The following is a 21909-nucleotide window of genomic DNA, read 5'->3' as shown; positions in this document are numbered from 1 at the left end:
GGAAGTACATGCTTGATTTGCTTTTTACGGACAACAAAAAATTTGGCGGGCCAGACAAGGGCCGCTTAGGTGCCAATTTGTGTACAGTAATTTCCATATCTCATTTTTTAGGCATGCATAATAATAATAAAAAAAAAATAGATAACTGAACTTTTTTTTATGAGCAACCAATTACAGGCAGAGCAAATCGTCCGCCGTGAGTCATCCTACAAATTCATGCAAAGTCATTCACAGCCAAAAATGATGAAGTGCCAAACAGTGACACTCCTCCTTTTGTCACTTTAGGCTACAATTATTCTCCTTCTGTCCTTCTCCCCATCACTTTCTCTCTCTCTCTCGCTCATCCTCACTTTCTCAGTCTGTCTCTTGACCTTAACACCAAGCCTTCGACTTTGGCTGGCTTGATAATATTTGTGTTCAAAACTTTTGAAACTCAAAGGAAAAGCTTTGTACTAGAATAGATCGGGAATATTCAAATTTGGACAATTTATAAATTTTACCAATCCCAAAACAAGAAGTAACACAATGTACATGTAGATGAAGCGTGTAAGTCCAGTTGTGTTATTTCTATATTTGTGGACATGAAAAATAAAACCCAAAAATGATTTTATAGGCAGCGAATGAAAGAGAATGCAAATGTGATGAATATAAACTCAATCACACAACAAAGGCCACAATTATGCAGATGCAGAATAACAACAACGATGAGGATTCTAGCTGACTAATTACGGCAAGGCTGCAATTATGGAGATTGTAAGTGGCGTGCAATGGGGGTGCGGTGACAGTACAGCCATCCGCTCCCCCCATTGGCCGCTACCGAGTGGAAGCGCTGAAACGTCTGAGTGAAACGGCGGCAGCAGATGCTCCCACAGCTGTCTTCAAGTGCACGCTGCGATGACATCTCCGCGGGAATTTTGTTTGTTTCAGGCACGACTCAACACTAAATAATCCTCCCCTTTTCCTTATTTGTTCCCATTTCTTCTCTTGTCTTCGTTAAACTCATTTTGGTATTTAATTACGAAGTCTGTAAGCGGTCGCCTATATTGGTGTTTAAATGTAATGTACGATAACTGGAGGTCACTTTTAGTCAATTGGACATTTAGGGTTTGTGTTTGCTTGGACAAAATAACATGTCAACCCTTAATCCCATTAAATCTCACATAAATATTGCAAACATCGCAATTAGCGTGGTAGTAGGTTGTGGAAGCAGACCACCAGTCTCCTGGAAACATAAAAACGCACTAAAGGGCTCTAAAATTTGGAAACAAAGACTGGCCAATCACAGCACAGAACAGTGTCCTAGATAAAAGCTCACGACTGCATATTTTTAGTTAATTCTAGGATCTGGTTTGTGGCCATTCACTTTATTCCTTTGTCTGTTCTACGGGAAGCAATAAAAGAAGAAAAGTGTCGTAATTTTCGGACTATAAATCGCGTTTTTTTTCATAGTTTGGGTGGGGGGGCGACTTATACTCAGGAGCGACTTATATGCATATATATGGGGTTTTTTTTCACTTTTTGGGGCATTTTATGGCTGGTGCGACTTATACTCCGGTGCGACTTATAGTCCGAAAATTACGGTAATATGTTGCTGTTATGAAATGCTAATGCGACTAAAAAACGATGTGGGACCTGCTAAGCGGATACTGGTATCGTGCAGGTTGGCATTGGCCAGTTACTAGTTAGCGCGTACCACCCCAACTCCCAACGCCTCGTCCTAGTCCAAGCGTTCACCTGTTTAGGCACAGACCAGACAGATGCTAGCGATGTTTGCATTGTTCCGTACCCGGCCACCCCAGTGGGAGTGCATGTGACAGTGTTGCTGACAGTTTCCAAAAAAGCCACAGAGAAAAGGAACAGCTACAGCAACGTCTGCCCACACCTGTCACTTTGCTTAAGTGCAACCCTCACTGCCAAAGAACTGTGGCCGTGAAGTTTGAGTCTCAGTTTCTCTTTTAGCGCACTGAAATGATTTCCATTGTTGCTGTTTTTTTAGTGAGTGGGGTCAAAAGGTGCAATTATCAAGATGCTAACTTTTATTACAAGGGCTTGTATTATTTCACACCAGAGAGCGATTGGCTGAAGCATTATCTTCCTGATGGAAGTTAATTTTGAGGCTCTTTTGCAAAGCCTTTGCAGGCTGTGAAATATCCCACTCGAAGCAAACAGAAGACTTTTCGTTAGGATACAATTCCTCTGCTTGTAGGTCATGTTGGATTTAGTGTCATCATTTGTCTGTCTGTGTTTGTGCGTGTTTCCTGCAAGTAGAAGACAAGTTACAGACTCATTAACGAAATGTCAACGTTTATGTTTTATAACGTTACCGTTCTCAATATCAGCTACTCCACTTGACTAACCCCTTCCTGAGAAGAAGAGCAACTACGCTCACGCTCTGTATTTTAATTAAAATATTAAAATATATCGGAGTTTCTGTCCACTATACTGTACAGTAATTAATCATTCCTTAAAAGTAACAATTGTAGAGTATTTCCGAAATGTGTGTTTTAAAAAGGTTTGCAGTGTTTTTAACGCTAGCTTTATGCGACATTATTTTAGTTGTTTTTTTACAAACACATTTATAGCGGAACACAACGAATCTCATTGTATTAAAAACTGGCAGAAAGAACTTAATCATCGTAGTGCAACGATGTCTATTTTTTTTTTATCTGCCTGTCTTGCAATTTTCTGGATACAGACTATAATGTTGTTCTTTATGAACAGTCTTGGCAGTCCTGCTTGTATAATCTGTGCGTGAGGCAGAGTAACAGTTTAATCCTGATGCGAGGTCACCTTGGCACGTTCCTCTTATGGTCCTGGTGTCTTGATGTTGAAATCCCAGGGAAGCATAAAGCCCCCCCCCATACGTATGCCTCAATGCTTGGCCCGCTTCTCCATGCGGCTGTACACGTTACCAGTTGACGCACACATAAAGCACGGATGTCCTTCTCTAGCTTATCTGTAAACTTGGAGAAGACAAACGGCGCCTGTGGCAATGAATTTGATTTAAATTTCCATACTGAGTATAAATATGTACAGTGTGCATGCTGTCAATACTTAACGCCGCACGCCATATCCCATAATTGTTTTACACTCCAAGTTGATGTCCTGCAGGCTTCTGAGAGAATGTTAGTGTTCCGCGAATGAGTTCTGGCCCGCTTTGCTAATAATAATAGCGGCACTTAAAAGACCGGGGCTTAATTACCGGCTCTTGGCTGACCTTGCTGTCTGAACTTTGCTTTAGATCGTCAATTGTGGCTCATCAATTTCTATGTTAATGAACACCAGAGGCTATGGGAGGGATGGTGCGCTTGTCTCTCAACACAATTGGCTTCCCAGGGACCAGTTTAAATGACTGTTAGGTAAGAAGAATGAAGTATGCTGACACCTGTCATCACTGAACTTTAAGAGGAGGGCAATGGCTTGTCACGAGGGTGCGACTCTTAAAGGTATCGTTCAATTAAGTATATTGCCATGAACGTGGACCAATTTGTTAAAAATATTCCTCCATAGGAGTTGTACACAACCAAGAGTCACATTTGGCAAAACGTCTAAAATGCCATTTACCGTAATTTTCTGACTATAAATCGCGTTTTTTGTCATAGTTTAGGTGGGGGGGTGGGGGGGTGACTTATACTCAGGAGCGACTTATATACATATGTTTTTTTTTCACTTTTTTGGGCATTTTATGGCTGGTGCGACTTATACTCCGGTGCGACTTGTAGTCCGAAAATTACGGTACGCAAATGACTTTAGGAGGTACTAAAGATGACCTTTTCCTGTGTTTAGGCTCTGTTTGTGTAAGTTGTATAACAAGTACACATTTTTTCAGGGCACATACTGTAAATTGAGTTTCAAAATTCATTATGGCTGGGGCAGCCCCACATTGACTGGAAACGCAGTTTTGGTGAACATCTTCAGGTCTGAATCTTCCAAATCCTCCTAGTTGTCTTGCAGCTTCTGAGAGACACCATCTGGCCACATTCTTGACAGTTTAGATTGTGTTCACTCAGCAGTATTTACACTGGATGAACTTGATTCATCTCAAACTTATTTCAGAGCAATTTAAAACAACAACCACAGCCGAAAACAAAGTGCTGCACGGATATAACTCAACCCATTTTTGACGTTAAAACACTCCGTCAGTGCCTCCTCTGCGAAACATAATATGGAAACCAAAATTCTACAAGAAATGAAAGCTGCTGAAATTGCGAGCTGAGCCATCATTCCTCTTTTGACTTTATAACGTGATGGTGATCATCTCTTGAGGCTGTACTTTTCTACCCCGTAAGCAGGTAGCTTCAAGTTCACAAACGAACTTGGACAATTTAATTAACGCACATAACACATACAGTTCATGCATCTATGTCCGCGATGACAGCGGGAAAGAAAGATGATAGCGGATGAAATGTTTCATACTTCCACCTGTGGGATTCCAACACCCCACTGCTATTCCCTTCTTCCCATGTCTTGGTCGTCTTCTTCTCCTCTCTCTTCTTTCCGGTATTCCTCTGGATGGCGGGGAAATGCCGATCCTAAGCCCAGTACTCTGATTAAAAGGAACCGTCTCAACTAGGGGAATCATAAGCAAGGCTCCCATGACAGCTCGGGATGCCGGTTTCGGATTGGCTGCTTGATGTATAATTCAGGTTAGAAGCGGGATCTTAATGAGTCCGGATCTTGATGTTGACAAGTGTTTCGGCAAAGATGAAAAATGCTTGCGGACGCACACTGGCTTCTAAATGAATTTAGAGTGACAACACGTTAATTGATTGCATGAAATAGGAATCAATATCATTGAATGGTAACATAAACACCTCGGTTCTGAATGCAGGCTTTTGTCATTTGTTTACTCAATTGCAACACTCTGTAAAAGAGTGGGGAAAAAAACACAACCTCACACTTGGCTTTGTTGTTAGCACTGGGCGAGTGAAGGCTCGGAGCCTTTTCCACGATACGTTACATACTTGACCTGATATATGCTTCTCAAAGTCTTGGACTTGAGCTGGTCTTCACTAATCAATAGTCTCAGCCTTCACATCTCAAAGTGTTTGTCTTGACTTAGTCTTAAAACTCTTAAGATTCTTAAAACTCTTCCGGCCATTTTGGTAGACTCATGCGCCTGGCGTGAAAACGAGCGCAAAATCGTATTTGTGCTGAGGCAAGTCGAGTTTACCATGTTTTGGATTTTAGCAGACCGCCTAGAGCCAATCTGGGCGTTTGTGTTATTATTAACATTTTATCTAATAGTGCAAGCAATTTAAAATAGTTGTATGTACTTTGTGGACTTCGACCTTCGGGATGAGCGAAGATGAGTCTCCATCTTGCAAAAATTGGGATGTCTTGGACTTTCCGCCACGTCAAAGTCTTCTATGCAAATCAGCTCGCCATATTTAAAGGGATTGGAAGAAGCCGCTTGTCGGCTGTTTTGACACCCACATGGTTGCAGCCAGTCTTCATCTAACAGCGCTTGACATGTCAAAGCCTTGGTCTTGAATGTCTAAATTCTTGACTTGTCCTCACATCCTCAAAGTCTCATCTTGTCAACTTCTCAAAGATTTCATATTTGCCCGGTCTTGATTATTGCAGTCTTGACCACATCACATGTGAGTTTGTGTTCAACCACTCTTCTCTGTCTGCCCTTGAGATATACTTGGCATCCATCCTCACCCTGAAACATCTCACCCTTTGTCAGTGTGTGTGTGTATATATATTTTTGTCGACATATGTTATATACATTATAATACATCTTTTATCGTAACTGTGCAAAAACTAAACAATTCAACAGAAAATATCCATTGGCAAAAATCCAAATGGCTTTTCACAATCTAAGCTGATGCTGCTTGTCAGCATCCTCACCACACGCTCGCTGAGCTGCTTCCCTCGTGCTTTTTTTTTTTTTTTCTTCACGCCGCCATGCACGCTCACATAGTTTGCCACCTGTAAAACCGTCAAAGCCTCAGAGGTACGTAGTTGGCGAGCTGCAGCAAGAGCGAGAGGAAAAAAAAATCTAGATCCCCGCTGAAATATTTAGTAATGCGCAGCATGCCGGGGGGAGAAGAAGAAGAAAAAAAAAAAAAAGGAGACCACGTTCTGAATGTTTTGCTTGCTTGTCACTGCATTTTTCAACCGGCCGCTGAAAGACAACGACAAATGTAGCTGATTTAGTCCACAGCCTCAAAAGCAGATGCTTTTTTTTGTACCTGATCTTGCATTCTTTTAATTATTAACAACTCTCCGGTGCCACAGGAGCTGCAACCGACAAAGACCCAGCAGTTGCCGTTTCCACTCTTGTAAAAGCTCAGACAATTTGTACCACATTCCTGAGAAGCTCTAAATCTCTCTCCTTCCTACCCCTGACTCAAATGACTCGTTTCAAATCTGACTTTAAGCGTGGCTGGCACAAAAAAAAAGATAGGGTAAAGACTGTGAGGATGAGGAGAGCTTTGCGCTTGGTGTCAGAGGAGATGATCACTATATCCAGAAGCAGAGGAATCGGTCAACTCGATCGGATACTGACTTGACTCCCCTTCTGAATAAAAAAACGGATTCAAAGGATAACGGCGTGGGGAAATGTTATCCTGGTTTCGGCGCATCAATGCACTTGCAATTGTGAAAAGGTCACAGGTTAAGGGGGTGTGGCATAGCAGTTAAGGCCAGGAGCCTAGTTTTCCTCTCAGACCCTTACATGAACATGAGCATCTCCTCCATGCTTCTTGTGAGTGCTCTCATTTGGCAATTATGTGTTTGACTGCTTGTTCTATTCAAGAAATAGTTTTTTTTATGGCCTCTTGACTCGAAATTTAAATTTGGCCTCACGACACAAAATAATAAAAAAATAAAAAAAACACGATGACTTGCAACTAAAATAATGCGTAGGATGTGCGCAATGTTGGGAGAGCCCACACCTAATTTCAATAATGGTCGATCGAAGCTGGAGTCTTCGAATCCTTCGTGCGTAAAGATAAAAAATATTAAAATATGTAAAAAAAATAATGATTGTGTGTCAAATTAACATTTTTTTTTTTTAAATGATCCTGAAGGTTTATTGCTCATCGTTCACATATGTATTTCTGAACGAAATATAACTGACATCCAACACTTGTCTTCAGAGCACATGTCTGCCTGTGCTCTGATCAAATTCACCAAAAACCGCATGAGACCAGCTGTCTACCCTCCGCCCGTACTTAGACGTGTAACTTTACATCGACTTTCTGCCACCAAATTGTCAAGTGCGTGGCCATTGACACTCGCCCAGCTTGGCAGAGACCAGTACCATCTACCAGTGTGCTCGAGAAAATTAACATGACTTAAATATGGAACATTAGCCGTGTGTTTAGATAGAGAGTAAAAGAAGTTCGATACGGGCTCTAAATTAGAATTGGGCTCCACAGTGTAAGCCTCAGTGCTGGCTTAATTTAATGTGAAAGTGCTAGTTGGTGTGCATGCAGTTTTTATTGTTCTCGTTGTTGTTTTTAAATTCGCTGGAGCAACCCTCATTGGGGAATAAATATGTTCTAACAATACTTTTTTTTTTTTTTTCTTTACACGTAGCATTGTGTGTATGCCAGGCTAAAAAGAGAGAGAGAAAAAAAAAAACAATTCTGCTATCCAGCCTCCCTGCTGACGTATTTCTGGTTCCCTTTTGGTTTGGCTTATTTTTAAAAATTCCTTCAGATCGTTATTTTCCTGCTTCTTTTATCACAAACAAATTATTTAGGTTTCATTACCTGACATGTTTCGGCTATCACTTGAAACCTAAATAATTTGTTTGTGATAAAAGAATCAGGAAAATAATTGACCATTGAAAACAAGATGAACATAGAACAATCAGATCATATTAGAGAATAAGTGTAATAACTATAGCGCTAGAAAGGCAAGGGAGTTTTAAAATTAAAAACCATTACTACATAAAGCAGTATGCATAGAATGCTTGCTTATTATCCTTTATCAGACGTCTTAAAATGGTGTGTAGTTTTAATATAATTGTACTACACACTGCAGTTTGCTGTGTAGCCATGTTAAAAATGGTCTTAAAATCATTCACAGTACAATACAGCTTAGACATGTTTTATAAACCGATTACGATTAATTTGCTTTTTATTCTTTCCTATGGGAAACCATACAGTAGTGTACCATTTGGAGTTTTTTTCCCATATCCTCGGACTTTCCGGTAGCATTTCCCATCATAATTACTGTTACATATTGAAATATAATAACACTACCGTAATTTTCGGACTATAAGTCGCGGTTTTTTTTCCCATAGTTTGGGTGGTGGGCGACTTATACTCAGGAGCGACTTGTATACATATATATGTTTTTTTTTTTCACTTTTTTGGGCATTTTATGGCTGGTGCGACTTGTACTCCGGTGCGACTTATAGTCCGAAAATTACGGTATACGTTCCATCCATCAAAATCAATTTGGAATGATAAACATACTCATATTGCCAAATGTCAAAGTGTCTAGTTTGCGACGTGCTTTTTCTCAGCGTGCCACCAGTTATATTCTTTAACTGATCTATTAGTTCTGAAACGAAAGAGTGACTGCAGCTCAGGGTGTCTCACAATTAAAAAGCTAAACGTCAGATTTAGATGCTGCCAACACGCTTGACCAAAAATAATTGCACCCTATGTGGTGTCATAATAAGCTCAGATAAACTTAGATCAAAACGCCTTTGAGAAGAAAGCAGCAGACTTTCTTGTCGGCATCAATTTGTCTGCTTGTTTGAATCCGTTTTGATTTTGTGCCTTCCTTCTGCATGAGTTTTTCTTTTTTTTTTGAAAGTTGATCACATCCTAAAACAACAGTATATTTTTGTCCATGCTTGGAAAAGTGGGACATGATATTTTTGAAACAAATTCGTTGAGTTCACACAATAGGCCGGTGTGAAAAACACAGTCATCTACTGTAGTGGCAGGTGGGAGCCTAGTATGAAGGAGGGGGGAGGCAATGGGGTTTACCCTGTGATCAGCCAGGAAGTTTTTTCGTGGAGGTGGATTTATGTCACGTCTATATTTTGTGCATGACATGCAACTTTCAAGATCCTACTCGCACCGTGAAAGGAAACAAGTGTGGGGGTGGGCACGCACTGACACGTCATTCCTGAGCACTGCACGGGTGCACAGTGCTTATACAAGTACATCCACGCAACAATGTCAGGTGTGTGCGTGTGTTTGTGCATATATATATATATATATATATATATATATATATATATATATATATATATATATATATATATTATAATAATTGACCTAATTGATTAGGGTTAGTGTATATATATATATATATATATATATATATATATATATATATATATATATATACACTAGCGTTCAAATGTTTGGGGTCACAAAATTGTTTGGGTGACCCCAAACGGTATCTATTTATTTAGATAATTATTTATAGATTATATATATCTAATCTTCTGTGTAAAAAATCCTAAAATGTATATGTATACTTATATTCATAGATTATATATAATCTTATACAAATATAAGATATAATTTAATTAACTAATTAATTCTTTTTTTGTTTTTACTGACGATTTCAAACAAAAACAGGACTGAAGTCATTAATATTCAAGCACAAATACAATCAGATGTAGGAACCATGCTGTGGTGGCAAATTAGCTGTCAAAGCATTTTGTGTTCCGTCATCTGAAGTCCCTTTCAATCTCAAGTCTTCAAGTGATTGTAAAACGGCAACCCACCTATGACTTGTGAGTCTTCCCAAACCAACTGCTCATCATTTTCTTCTCATTCCGACCTCTCTGGAGATGTGCGAGGATGTCAGCCGTTATCGCTAGCTCATTAAATGGCGGTTGTCGCACCGGCCACACGCTGCTTCCTTTTTATCACTGGATGGATGGATGGATGGATGGATGGATGGATGGATGGATGGATGGATGGATGGATGGATGGATGGATGGATGGATGGATGAGTTAAGAGGAGATGGACAGAGGCGATGGACTTGTAGAGACAGATTCAGTAAATGGCTGGGTGACAGAATGATTACCGGCCGGGTTTACGCGGCGCCATTAGAATAATAAGCTATAAAATGGCTGTTCTGATTAATTGTTGTAGCACATATAAACTCCAGATCAGAATAGATCATGACTCATGGAAAACATTGCTCACACATCTTTAATCGGAATCACAAAAAAGTCTCGATGGCATCTCGGACAGACTGCAAAAAAAAATGTATTAAATGGAAGACAGACGGATCGTGAGTGATGGCAAATAAATTGTTGGATAGCTTGATCAATTAATAGACAAATAAGAGTGATGGATAAAACAATGAATAATAGAATGACAGGTGGACGAGCGGATAAGAGCACAAGAATAGGACAAATAGCAGTTGCCATATAACCAGCTTGATGGGCGGACAGATAAGTGAACAAGAGGACAAATACAGATGAAGAGAATGATGGATGATAAATGGAGCGCAGGAATGAGAGTCCCCGAGATAATGTATATAGATGTATAGATTATTCCATGAGAGAAAGCAAGTAAATGTATTCATTTACTTGCTGATGAAGAAGAATGATGCAGCAGTGGTGGGGTATCGGCAACTGGGGGGCACTAGGACCAGGGGCACGCTGGTGGCACTGCAACCATAGAGCCGACTGAGGAGGAATACCATACCCCCCCACCACCACCACCCTCCCTCTCTCACTCTCTCTCTCTCCATCCTCCCCCTTATTGGATGTGACCATTTTTCTGCGTGCATTCATTTGCCGCCTTCTCTCCCTGCGCAGCAGCGTGGCCGCACCAGGAGCAGCGCGTCTGGGATGGCCAAGGATTAGACACCGGGCACCCTTTGCCTCATAAAGTCATCAGGAGGAGGACAACGGGGGTGACTCTTGGGAACCCTAGCCCCCCTCAGCCCCCAACCTCCTTGGTCCTCCCCCACACCATTGAAATATTTTACTTAAGAGCTTCTGACGCACTTGTCAGCCTCCGTTCTTTTCTTCTAACAAGATTTCTGTCTCCTATTGGGATTATTTGGGGCTGAATGGGCGACCTCACTTCTTATCCATTCATCCATCCATCAATCCATTTTATGGAACCTTCCTCTTTTCCTCTCACTCGGAGTTGTCATGTCCAAAGAAGATTCATCCTCTTACTGACTGACTGACTCGGGAAAGCGCTTCGGAGCGTTTTTTAAAAATTTTATTCTTTTGGGAATCCAGTTGAAGGTAGGCCAATTTTGCCCCAAATACCCACCAAGCCCCAACCCCTTCCCAATCCCCTTTAAAGTTTGCACTTTGCTACTGTGAATGGATGAAGTAACGGCACAGATGACAACAGCAAGTTATCAGGATAAAATGTGGAGGGGGAAAAAAAAAAAATGTAGTCTTATTATTTTTCCCCCCCCAATTGTTTCTGTCGCAGTGTGAAGGGAGACTCCTGTCTCTTTTGGAATGTGCCCCTTGTTTGTCTCACTGCTCTTTCGCCAGTTTAACCATGAAGACACCGGAGAAGCCATCTGCAGTGCAGACACATATGCACACACACATATATAAAGACGCACACACACGTGCACGCATGCTCACACACAAACAAACGCACACGCACACACACACATTAAGGAAGAGGATTAAGATAAAGGTGTAAAAGAAGGTTATTCTCCCGTACTAGCCAACTTTTATTTTTTCATTAGTTGCACAACGACTTCTCTTGATGCACAGTCGCAGTGTTGTTGGGGTGGGGTGGGGGGGCCGTAATTGAGTCAATCGATCGTGCGCACGTAACACTGCATGAGACCTCAAACTTGCACCTTTACTATAGGTTGCTTGTGAGTACAGTAAGACCTTACTCGTATGTTGTGGCGGAAATGGATACCAACTTGCAGTAAATCAAAAATGACGCTGGATTACAGGCTCACATTTGTCTATTGGGAATTCATTTCCCGGAATTTCCTTAATGGATTTAAAAAAATCGATGTATTGTCTTTTTATCTATCTATCCATCTATCTACCTTTCCACCTATCTACCCTTCCATCTATCTACCCTCCCATCTATCATCTATCTATCCATCTATCTATCCATCTATCCATCCCTCCATCTATCCATCCCTCCATTTATCCATCCATCTATCCATCCATCCATCTATCCATCCTTCTATCTATCTACCCATCCACCTATCCATCCATGTTATGAGTGTGTTGTTGGCAGATGGGACATGGCTCATATATCTATCACGGCTAAAAAAAGTATATGCAGAAAAACAAACAAAAATGGCTATTAATAGTGGCGGTAGTGATTATGAAGAGTATATTTCCCAATAAAAAAGGGAGGTACAAGGCTCACCCTAGAGTTCAAATTGATATAACCATATACATTTAAGTTTTGCCCATAAACCGAAAGCAAAATGTATGGTCGCCATAAAAGGTCAAAAGAGTACACGAATGACTTTAGGGTCACATGTACTTGGCCTTACCGAAGGCCTATAAGGGTCACGAAGGGGACACACACCGGTCTCGGGGGCACAAACACTCAACCCATCCAAACCATACAGTTAAGGTCATGTGATTGCAGAAGTAGTAGTAGAAGAAAAGTTGAAGTGGTCACTGCATCAGCCATTTTGTTGAGTGCAAGCAAAAACCATGGCGACATTTGGAGGTTAAAAAGGGACATCGACAAGTTAGGGCTGGCCTATGTCAAATGTAACATAGCAGTAGTTGGAGTGGTCAAGTAGTAGTTAAAATACAAGCTCAATCTTTTCCAAAATCCAAAATGTGTCTTTTTTTAACACAAGCTGGCTATTGATAACATAGTTTGTGCTTCCTGACAGCGGCACGACATCTGGCATGAAATGATGTCAGCGGCACCGCGTGGTGTGGCATGTCAAATGCTTGCCAGACACTTGCGACTGCTTTCAACTTAAGAGCTTGGGACAAGGGCATTGTATGACCTCACTCACATCTGTCCTCCGGCATTCGTTTGGCTGCGATACATGTTGGTGTCGTCTATGCAAGAAGTTGAGTTCCACGTTGTTTGAGTTTCTGGGGGCTCGCTGTTATGGACTGTCATGTCTGTTAATGACTTCCTAACGAGTAAGTGACAGCATTCAGACTGTTTATCGAGGTAATTTAACACAGAATAGTCAAAGGTGTCATTTAGCAGTGATTTGGGAGGTGACAGCGTGGCGGGCGGGACGTGCGGAACTGTCCGTGGTGCTGAAACGGACAGCTCCTTTGTTCCGAGCTTGCTTGTCGAAGATGTTCGACCGGCCCGTGGGGTCCTCGGCGTAGTCACTTGAAATATTCGAGGAGCATTCTAGCATTGTTTTGTGTGCGTGTTGACATTTTCACACTTGGACAAACTGCGTTATCTTTTTCTATTGCACGTCGGTGACATTCCCTCCACCCAGCATCGGTATGTGAATTATGCTAATTTGCTTCATACATATTTCATACAAGCCGTCTTAATTATGACATCCATTCCCGGCGTGGCTGCACTCGAGCTCTTCTGCCCTGTGCCTCGCTCAGGCGTCGCGAAACGGCCTTTAGATTTCCCAATAATCGCATCGACCGAACTCGATGTATATAGAACGGTTTTATGGAATTCATTGTGCATTAATCTTGTTTTAAGCAATACAATGGAGTGCACTGCTTAGCTACTACCAGTGGAGGTGGCGTTTGCTAGTTTAGCTGGCGAAAGAATTTAACGTTACCGTAATTTTCGGACTATAAGTCGCGTTTTTTTTCATAGTTCGGGTGGGGGGGGGGACTTATACTCAGGTTTTTCTCTTTTTTGGGCATTTTATGGCTGGTGCGACTTATACTCCGGTGCGACTTATAGTCCAAAAATTACGGTATATCAGCTACACGGTTGGTTACCTTATTTAGCAACACGAGGTTGACAAAATATGACTCCCCCCTGCCAACCTCTGTGATAGAAGAGGCTCCCCATTCATTGAGTTGTGTGCCCCTCAACCTGTGTGTTGATTGAATTAGACCGTGCCGCCAACCCGCCACTCGAAGGCGATCCCGTGGAGAAGCACATCGACGGAAGCAGTTGGACGGCGAGCACAAGCGCTTGTGTGGCCGCGGGCGGACAGCCGGTGGTGGTGGCAGGAAAAGGGGGAAACACGCTCGGGGAGGGTACCGCTGATCACACGGCAGATTGAGAGCCCTCCGAGCCAACGTCTGTCGCTCCACGCCTCGGGGGGCGTGGGGGGTGTAATGGGCGGAGCTAACCCAGATCTACATAGCAAATTGCCTTGATTTGAAGTTGAGGGGATTTCAAATCAGTTGTTGATTAAGTCAAAGATTTTCGTTTGCAGCGAATAAGTTGGAGAGGGAACAATTTTTTGCTTTTTCATCTTGGGCCAGTTCCGATTCAATGCTGACAGGATATGTCCTTGTTTTGACAAATAGTTATCAGAAAAACAAACCCTCAAAAAAAAATTTACCTCTAATCCTGTGCTTTTTAATTAATTTCTGTTATATGCCTCCTGGGAAGAATTATTATTAATAATAATAATAATAATAAATTATATTTATAACGCACTTTACATTTGGGGGAATCCCAAAGTGCCACATGGCAGATAAAAAAATAAAATAAAATAATAAAAAAAATAAAATAAAATAAAATAATAACTATTCCGCGCCCCCAACGTTCCCTGTAATCGTACACAATCTTGTCACATGAAATAGTCAAGAATTTCCATTTTATTGTTACCAGATTTACTTCAATTGATACATTTACTGTATTCAGGACTGAGGCACCTATCTGTAATTTTCACGGTGCAAGATCACAACGCCTCCACTTTTCCACGTGAACTGGTTCAACGCCCACACTTTTCCGCCGCTACTGCTTCAACAAGCATCAACATCAAGCAAGCTCAGCATCGCATATGCACGACGTCCCCTTTTGCAATCAAAACATTGACTTTGCCGATCAGATGAATCACGCTCCGGCAAATAAAGCATGAAGCGCGCCCGTCGCTTTTGATGCTTGCCGTTCGGAGGGCCTCCTGCTTTGACGCGGACCCCTGAGAGGCGGCTGGTGGGCCGAGCTCCCACTGTGGCAGATTGATATTTGTAATTTAAGGGAAGCTGTCACGCAGCATCCTCCAGATGGAGAGTGCCGCAGAGGCGGCGGCGTCCATTTAACACGCTTTGTTTAGGAATAATCATTTGGATGCGGGAGCTGAGGATTTTTCATTTCCAGGCGCGGTGGCTTCGAGGGTTCAAACCGCTCAATTATTGGGGAATGGGCGTGCAGTCACATGACCATAAAACAAAAGGGGGCTGCCGTATGGGATTTTCAAAAAAGGCACTGGTGCATCCTGTACCCTGTCAGGGTGGCGAGGGCTGCTCCGTGATTTGTGTGCCTGCTGCAGCAATGCTAAGCTAGCACACGTGGTGTACATTGTTTCTCCTCCTCAACTACCTTGCCTTTGATATTTGTCTTGTCTTTTATGAAGAAGTCGTCATTCACAATAAGGAGCTCAAAGACAATTTGAAGTGATTAAAGGCCCTTCAGAACAATCGAATGGGGAACAAACCATGTCTTAGGCAGTTAAGGTTCCACAGGTATGGTTGACTTTATATGCCTCATTAAATCTAAGCAGCTCATGATGTGACAACAGCATCAAAGTCCTATTCATAATACAGTACAGTGGCTTTGCTTGGAATACAAAATTTGTTTAGCCGTAGAAAAAACAGGAAATCATCTTCTCCAGGATCCAACTGTGCCCATCATACAGCCTTTATCAATTGTACTGGAAAGGCAATGTTATTCAACTGTGAAAATGGGTTAACCACTGTTTCTGAGTTGTACATTATCAACTGATTGGTTGGTACTAATTTGCTTAACTGCGTGAAATTAATTGTTGATGAATGAACTTGAATATTATTGCAAAGTTTTATTTATTTTTTTATTTACCCCGCAGTGTAATACAACTAAAAAGGCCATTTTCCCAAAAAAATTTGATATTTCAGAAAATATTATAATTTCTTGACAAGGTGAATTGATTATTATTAAAAAAAAAAGAATAGCTGTAAGCTAATCAGTATATACAGTATAATCAGTATATTATTATTATATATATATAATCAAGTATATTAAAAAAGTTAACATGTGATTTTGTAGATTTTCAAGTTTGTGCATTATAGGGCAGGGACTCCATCTAGGCTAACATAAAAGTTAATTTTTTTATGTTGTACTACTAAATTGAACTTGCTTTTTTAAAGAAAATGCATTTCGAACACCACTTTCTTCACAAATTCGATTCAAGAAAACTTTTTTTACATGGTAAATGTCATACAAGTATGAAACGTAACCATCTTAAAATCAAGAAAAACGCCCTGTTGACCACGGTACAAATATTAGCTCACCAGCTGATTCCCAGCTACCCTAGGGAACATTAGCGGCTAACAATAGCGCTCCTCTCTTCTTGCACTTGTGTTAGATACCCAGAGGGTTCAAACAAAGCACATGCGAATCGGCCAACCGACCGCGACCGTGAATCATACCTTTGCCATACTTACATACGATGATGTATTGGTGCTTTGGTTAAGGTCCGCTCAGGTTAAGGCAAAGATCACGGTGACACACTTTTAGTCAAGGCTCTGTGCACGATGTCGCCGAGGGACCTTGGCGACTTGATGATGTATGAGAACAGGGTGAATATAAGGATGTTAAAAGCCTCGCTTATTACAATTTGACGTTGTCTTTTCCCCCGCTTCCAAGTAGGAGACGTCTGTACTTGGTTAAACAAGCGTTTGTCTTGTCTGGATTGATGAAGGAGGAAAATCTTTAATCATTATATTGTCAGGAGAATTCTATTGGAAATCTTAGAAAGGTAAAAATGCCTGTCTGCTAATTGTGCTACAAGGCACCCCAGCAACGTGCTGCCGATAAACTGATCCGTCCATCCATCCATCCACCCAACGTGCCGCCATGTTCCTTTGAGACGTCGCTTGCGAAAATCTCCGAGCTTGCAGTTACTCGTAAGAGCGACGTCGGAATCAGATTTGCTCGCAGCAGTGAAATATTAAGCCGCCGTCTCTCGGTGGACTGCGGCACGAGTAAGGAGGGACGAGGGACTCCATTTTCTGTTTGCCTTGTCAACTCGCTTCAGAAAACGGCTCCGATGGCCTCTGCTCTCAAGCTGTGTCGTCCAAAAAAGCCAAACAACAAAAGAGGCCATGTGAGATCTGGTGAAGAAGCAATCGAAGACGACGGGCGGCAAGAGAGCTTGCTGATGTTTGTAGACATTTCATTTTGTCATCTACTGTGCTGTGTGTTACTCTGCTATGAGTCTCCAGGGGTGCACAGGGCTGCAATAAATATGCTGTGTGCTGAGCAGCCATCTCTGATGTCGCCAAGTGGATACCAGCTCTTAGCTCCCTCGCTCTGTAATGAGTGCGCCTCTAGTCTGAAGCCACTCTGATCTTTGAAACTCAGCGCACAGAGTTGTCCCAAGCTCTTTCCAAATACATTCAATCTGTCCGATTCCTGTTCTGATGATCCGATTCAAGCTGAAGCCTTTCCTGTTTTTTTCCCCACTTACTAAACTTGTCTTTTCACGTATCGCTTTACTACTGACGTATTGCCTCAGGCCAGTGTTAAGCGATTTTTAAGTTGAGTCTCAGGTTTAGTTGTGTTTCGAGATTGGTAGCTTTTATCACATTTAGTCAACCTCTTACTGTTTTGAACTCATTCAGGTTCGGCCCAGTTAAAATAGTCAGTAGTTGTCAATGGCATAAATGAGTTAATTCGTCAAGAGTGAATCGACTAAGTCGAGCATTTTCGTTTTGGAAAACATTTGTTTCCAGTTGGTGTCGTACTGTTGGACCATTATGGTCATCAATGTTACCTCATAAACAACCACCACCAAACTTTTTGTTGATTGATCAACATGGTCTTCTAGTTAACCGTGAAATGTTTCAAAATGGTGTTTTCTCCAGCTACCTTGTACCAACATTCCCTCCCTTTGACTAATATCAAGCATACATATTTTTTTCTCCACTTAGAGCGAGTGGATGATGAGAATTGAATAAAATATAACTTTATTGACCCTATTGCAGGAACAGTGAAAATCAGTGTGGCATCACCTCATCATTAGCAGTGTTGCCCATAAAAATTAGCTTTTGCTTCAACGTGTTAAAAAGTGTGTAGGATCAGATCTTTTGTTGTCTCTGCAGGGTAGACAAATGCATTTCATGGCGTGCTGCTAAATGCTGTTTTTGACAATTGTGGTTTGAGACTTTTATGCTCCACAGTGGTTTGGAAGTGATTGTCCGGGGTGGGGGTCCTCAGTAATTCCACTGGCTTTCCGCAGTTGTCTGCCGGAGTAAATGTCTCTGAGGGGAGTTAGAGTAGATCCAATCACCCACTTTGCCACTTTCACTACTCGCTTTAGGCTTTTCCTGTTCTTCGCAGTACAGCTGCTCAGCCAGTGGATCAGCATACTCTCTGTGATGGATGTGAAGAAGCAAGTGTTGGTCTGGGTTTGGCATCATTTCCTGAGGAAAGCTTGAGTCTTTCCTCACCTAGAGAAATGGTGGTAGACCAGATGTGGTCCGTGAGATGTGGAGTCCGACAAGCTTAGAGCTTGCTACCCACCTTCTTTCTACATTTTCCGAGCTCATACCATACGGGTGACGTAATACGGGTGGTCATTGCCTCATAGCTGTCACACACTGTTGTCAAATCCAGGTCCTTGCCACACTTCGGCTTTCGCCACACGTGCTTCTTGACCCCTCTGCTAACATAAGTATTCACATAATTCGAAACATTTGAGGATACATGGCAAGAAATGCCAAAATTAATGAATGCGACAAAGTTAGCGTACCCTGTTGCTATGCCATTTTATTCTGGTCTCTCTTTTGCTGCAGTGGTCTGTTGTATTCAATTTACTCTCCTCTCAGATTCCTTACTGTGGAGAAGTAAAAACAAGAATCACTTTTCTTTTTCCATTTCCTTATTTTAGAACATCTCATTAAAACGGCTCCATTAATGTTGCCTTTTCACAGTTTCCCCACAGTACTATTTTCAAGCGCTTTGGCAACTCGTAAATCGATCCAATCACATTTGAGGACAATTTAGAGTCCCAAGCTTTCATATTTGTAAGCATTTAACACAATTTAGGGCCTCAATGAACACAATTGCCCGCTATAAAGCCTACAAATCAACATGGAAGCACCAGACAATAAGAGCTTAGCAAACCGATTCAAAAGTGCTTTTTTTGTTTTGTTTGTTTTTTTGCCAGGAGACATCAATACGATTGCAATGCCCGCTTTCAAAGTAGTCATGAGGTTGAAGCGCTGTCACGACATTGCATCGTCATCGTCAAGGGTCAGAGGCATCAACTGCATGTTGGTGTTCAACCCGTCATATGCTGTGTGTAGCTGTGACACACGGTCAGTCATGTTGTTGGCCTTAGCAATGATCTGGCACCTCTCCTCTTCTTCCTCCTGGATCTCACACCTCCGGGCTAAACAGTCTGGCTTTGCAGGATGTCGGATAAGGAATGCTTTGGCCTGCAGACTCCGTGGTGGAAAAAAATGGAAGCGCATTGCAATTTGAGGCACAAAAAGCGGCTAAACACGTACGTAGCCTGTGTCGGCAATCCACAGAGGCCGAGTTGGTGCTGCTGTTCACAAGCATGGTGTTAAAGGAAATCAATCTGAGAGGGCTACACAACCGTTTTGCCTCTTTCTGAGGCCGGCAGGAGTGTTTTCACTCATACACTGTGAAAATCTAAAACGCAGATCTCCTCCAAGCACTTGATCTTAACAAAAGTGAGAAGCCTTCAACAATTTCTCAGATTGAAAATAAATTGTTCCTTTTTTTGTAGGGAGACTCTCAAAATCACAGTGTCGGTGTTTTGCATGTTTTATACGTCTCCCTTTTGCGACATACCTGATGGATAATTAGCAAGGTCTGCAGAAACTGGAAAAGCAGGAGACAGAAAACATGCAGGACGCCGGCCTTCAAGGAAGTTGCCTACCCATGTTGATCTGAATTCACGCGACGTGTACCTCACTTGGAAAGCTGCGGGATTTTTTTTTGACCAGCTAATTTCATGTCACTCGGTCAACTAAATAAACGGAAAGGAGCAGGTGGGGGTTTCCTGCTCAGATATGAATTTCCTCAGTATCCCAAATTGCTCCTTTAGGCAGTGAAGGTCATAAATCTTTCTTGTATGAAGGCTTTTAAGGAGTCGAAAAGGTGCTCCGAAAAGTTTGTGAATTACTGCCGGCTTGGACTGAACACATTAAGCTACCAATGCTTTCTTTTCTTGGCATAAACACTCACTTTGCAATTAAAACTAATTTATGAATGACATTTGTTCTTAGTAGGTCATTTCAGAGAAAGACCTTAGGTTTTGAAGAAGAAACTCCTTTCAACAATACAGACTCCTGAGAGTCCTTCATTCGCTGTGCACATCTCCATTGTGATTTTAAGAAGGGTATGCTATTATATTTGAAAGGCCTGTTAAATATCCTTCAAATTCTTTAGTTCTGTCATTTATACCCGATCCGTGTTGGGGTGTTGTACAATATCACTCCTCTTTAATGTCCTGCTAAAGAACCAAGATGGAATATCTGGACAAAAAAGATCATGTTTGTTCATTCAAAGGTTGAAGTCGAGGATTTCATCGTCATTTTGATAGAGTCGGAACGGAATTTTAAGCATGGATCAAAAGATCAGTTCAGGAAGTTGTGCTCGGCAAGGAACATTTCTGGAACGCTCCCGCTGGGAAGGCGCACTGAGGCTGGATCAAACCCGCGACACAGCTGTATCACTCCGCAGTGGGCCCCGCTGGGATGCCAGCGGAATGTCACCCGATTTTCCTCCTTTTGCTCCCGGCAGAATTCCAACGGCCACAAGAGGGTCTTGAGATTTTGTGTCGTAAACAACAACTATGTCAGCAACCATGTTATCTCCGCAGTACATGCATGAAGAGTGCAAGGACTGAATATCAATCTTACAGTTTTACCTTGAAGTTTGAATGCCCTAATTTGAAATTTGACCAGCATTTGCATTAGACCTGATTTCAGACAGCATCAAAGCAGGAACTCTCCTGTGTGTGTTTTGCTTTTCTCCCTTGCAAGTCTTTCTGAAAATAGGATGATTGATAAGGCAGAAGTAAGGAAAACAGCAAAGACTCCCGGTTTGTTTTTCATTGTCAGATGGTTGGAAATGACTACTTCTTGTTTTTGTCCCTTCCTGTTGACTTGATAGCAATCTCTCGCAACCTACTTTTCATACTTGGGTGTGGATCTTCTGTGACTGGCCTCATCTGTTTGACTCTAAGAAGGAGCACTTAGTGAAGATGTAGCTCGTTGCATTAGCTTCTTGTGCTAACAAACCGCCACATCCTTTTCCCGTGTGATGAAATGGTATGTTGCGTGTGAGTGTTAATTTGTCCATATCCATATTTCCTGTGACTCGTCCAAGCTGTAGCCCACCCACCTAAAGTCCGCTGTGATAGGCTCCAGCTATGGCTAGATGGATTGGAAATGTATTGCGGTCAACATTTGAGTCTATTTTTGACTAAGTTATTGCTTTGGATCCAAGTCAGGCGTTAATTAGAAATGACGAGGCACGAGGGGATTGATTTTAGTCAATGAAAACAATCGAGGGAATTTAACGACTGGGGCACTTTCTCAATTGCAAATATGAATGTCGGCTAAAAGTCACAGCACACGGGAAATGTGCAAATCAAGCTCGATTCGTTTGTCTTTGCCATTTGTGTTGTACAGATGGGCCGATAGAAGGATGAAGCGATAATTGAAGTTTCCACTCACTCGCATCCCTCTTATCTTTTGTAACCTTTTCTCAGCTCTTCATCTCCCTGGCCACCTCCTCCTCCTTCTTGCACTCCTTTCCTTTCAATTTCTTCCACTTCTGTCTATTCCCAGGCAAGCCCTAGTGGAGCGC

At 41.9% G+C, this 21909-nt stretch overlaps 1 protein-coding gene across 2 annotated transcripts in view; it reads left to right on the top strand.

Annotated features, from left to right (window-relative positions):
• Window positions 1-10756: 10756 nt before the first annotated feature.
• Window positions 10757-21909, top strand: part of il1rapl1a (interleukin 1 receptor accessory protein-like 1a) — a 161167-nt gene continuing 150014 nt past the window's right edge. For both annotated transcript variants that reach the window (XM_061287920.1, XM_061287919.1), the window contains exon 1: window positions 10757-11201. The gene's annotated coding sequence lies outside the window, so the exon portion shown is untranslated. The remainder of the gene's footprint in view (window positions 11202-21909) is intronic.

Source organism: Syngnathus typhle, linkage group LG9, assembly GCF_033458585.1.
Source record: "Syngnathus typhle isolate RoL2023-S1 ecotype Sweden linkage group LG9, RoL_Styp_1.0, whole genome shotgun sequence".
Taxonomy (NCBI): Eukaryota; Metazoa; Chordata; class Actinopteri; order Syngnathiformes; family Syngnathidae; genus Syngnathus; species Syngnathus typhle.
The sequence above is the reverse complement of the archived record's forward strand: the minus strand, read 5'-3'. Positions and strand labels throughout refer to the sequence as shown.